Here is a 2,823-nt window from a genome sequence, read left to right as displayed (position 1 = left end):
AATTGATCCTCTGTCAATTGAAGAATGAAATATCTTTCAGGGTAAAACTTCGCACTGTCAAAAATAAATTGTTAGATATGCCATTAAATCTTTTGAATTTTACACGATTGTTGAAAAGAGTGTTGATAGATGAAATTGTATTGCTAATGATAAACAATTTCACAACCGTATTACGTTTTTAAATATTAAGAAGTTAAAGTCAAAACTTTCTGAGGCAAACTAAATAAATACATTGTTTTGGATTAAAGATTTTATATTTATCAATTAGCTCTGATTTCATCGTGTATGCATTCATAGTTTAATGTGTTCATTATATTAAATAGGTTCACCAAGATCTGCGTTATGTTAACTGTGACATTACACAGAGGAACAAGTGATCAGTGTGCTGGAGTTTCTTATTGACAACTTGTTTGTTTTATTTGGAGACACACTATTCAACAATATGTCGGCGTAATAAGTTTGCTATTTGTGTTAGTTTGAGTTCATCAGAAATAGATTACTATAAAATGTGTTTTCTATAGAATGATGTTTGGCTTGTCGTCGTGTTGCGTTCTTTTTACGAACGACAAGCAACATCTTTACATTTTTTAGGTAAAAAATAATTAAAATTATCACTACACAGTCCAAAGGCTAACGTGTCTTTAAACAAAAATAAACATTAAAGTTGGTCAGGATTATATTTATTTTACGAATGAACAAATTTTAAAGCATTTGCTATCAGGTCTTCTTCGGATTACCTACAACGAGACAATACAATACTTAGAATATTTCAAATATTTTCCGGATAATATATATTATCAATCATCTATATCAAAACCTTAAATAGACATGAAAAAAGGTATATTTGTGACACAAGACATGCTGTTGTTTACAAAACTCTAGTTTGGATAGTTTTTTCATAAACTATTATTTGTTAAGAGGAACACATCAGGAAGCATGCAATTTAAACTAACTTCATATACGTATTCAGGATGTCATTTTACTGGTTAAACTATTACAGTATTGGGTGTCAAACATTCGACGATTGAATATTGCTGTTTCTGATTCTGTATTAGTAAGATTTGACAACTCGATCAGCTTTATACTGTATGACATCTGAAAACCTCAAGCCATTTGAATAATCCGTTCTTATGCAAGATCAGAACAATACTTTGTCCAACTAATTTGTTAATGAAGCGGTCGATGTGCATATACTGTTAATACACACAAACTAAATGATGAACCAGAAGCTTACCTTTATAATACCTAATAGTATCCTTTACTAGTTGATCCATATCCACCAACAATATTGCTGCCTCCACTAACTACACTGACTGGACCTGCAACAACACCTCCAATTGGGCCTCCAATACCACCGATTGGACCAAGAAGTCCGCTTCTATCTCCAACAATACCACTAACGCCACCGATGATACCTCCACCACCAATAACACCAGAAACACCGTAATTTTGGTTGGTTACCCACCATGGCAACACGGAACAACAAGTATTCAAACTACCAGGAAGGAGTGGTGCCAAGTTACAGTTCTTGTTGAGTTTGATCTGTCCTGGAGCACATTTCAAACTACATGTGCACCATGGTTGACCTCCTCCGACAAGTCCTGATAATAATAAAAAAACATTGTCCAAAGGGTTGATGACGTACATTCTTCATAAATGATATTTGTCAAAAGTCAATTTTCATAAATTTACTTTGCGAATTTCTTTATTCACCATAACACTGAGCTCTCATCAGAAAACATACGAAACAATTAAAATTATGTACACTATTTTAATTAAGGTGGTACCTAACACTACAGGGAGATAACTCTGTAAAGTCAGCTTAACGTTTTAATTACGTTGTATTGTAAAAGGAATATTAAGCTTCTCAATGATCAAAATTCAATGTCAATACAAATAAATCAATTAGATATGAGAGGTTTTGTTTATGCTATTGTTATGAACCATTTTATAGCAGGTTGTGTCCTTTTCCCTATTGATAATATTAATAGTCATTTAGAACATACCTGTATTTAATCCTCCGACCAATCCTCCTAATCCTCCTAATCCACCAGTGTTTAGCAGAAGTCCACCACCACTGAGAATTCCTCCAGATCCACCAATAATTCCACTGCCGCCAATGAGTGGACCATTGACTCCACCACTAACCAGTCCTCCTAATAATGGACCTCCTTTGCCAATTGCTGCAACAGAAGCGACAAGAGAAACTAGTAGTAGAGTCAACATCATGATGAGTTACTTTGATCTGTAGAAGATGTGAAGTATACTCAGATATACATGTCCTTTTATACTATGCTGATTGTAAGACACATGGTACATAGCTTAAAAAACAATGGTTTGATATATTATGAAAAAGGAGATTTATAAAATTGCGGTTTTAATTCTCGCATATGTTTATTGAGCAAGTTTTTTTAAGGACAAAGTATAATACATAGCATGCAACAATCACGGACATAACAAATGACCTTATTATATAACATTATAACATAGTTGACTGATGTCAATTTGTAAATGAGAAAACTATAAATCTTCCAACGTTAGATATTGCATCATTTTATAGTGCATCTTGAAGAAATTTTTTTTCATTTCATAAGATAATTAATTTGACAGAACAGATTGATCATAACAATATCCTTAAATCTTTTTAGATTGTTAGACACTGAAGCTTCTGTTTCATGCTTCCATGATATTTGTCCGACTGATTTTCATGTGTGCTCTACAATATTCAAATTTCGATATTTGAAAATTTCCCTATTGCCAGATATGGAGCAGGATCTGCTTACCCTTTCGGAGCGCTTGATATCACCCCTGAATGTTGTTTGT

At 33.2% G+C, this 2,823-nt stretch overlaps 1 long non-coding RNA gene across 1 annotated transcript; it reads right to left on the bottom strand.

Moving 5' to 3' along the window:
* Positions 1–664: 664 nt before the first annotated feature.
* LOC143051450 (uncharacterized) lies at positions 665–2,198 on the bottom strand. The gene is made up of 3 exons (XR_012970778.1): positions 2,007–2,198; positions 1,235–1,601; positions 665–737 (listed from the first exon to the last, which is right to left on the bottom strand). It is a non-coding gene; the product is annotated as an uncharacterized LOC143051450 (long non-coding RNA).
* Between the last annotated feature and the right edge of the window lie 625 nt (positions 2,199–2,823).

The sequence above is a fragment of the Mytilus galloprovincialis genome, chromosome 11 (genome assembly GCF_965363235.1).
Source record: "Mytilus galloprovincialis chromosome 11, xbMytGall1.hap1.1, whole genome shotgun sequence".
NCBI classification, from domain to species: domain Eukaryota; kingdom Metazoa; phylum Mollusca; class Bivalvia; order Mytilida; family Mytilidae; genus Mytilus; species Mytilus galloprovincialis.
Note: the sequence above shows the minus strand (reverse complement) of the source record. Positions and strands in the feature narration are given on the sequence as shown.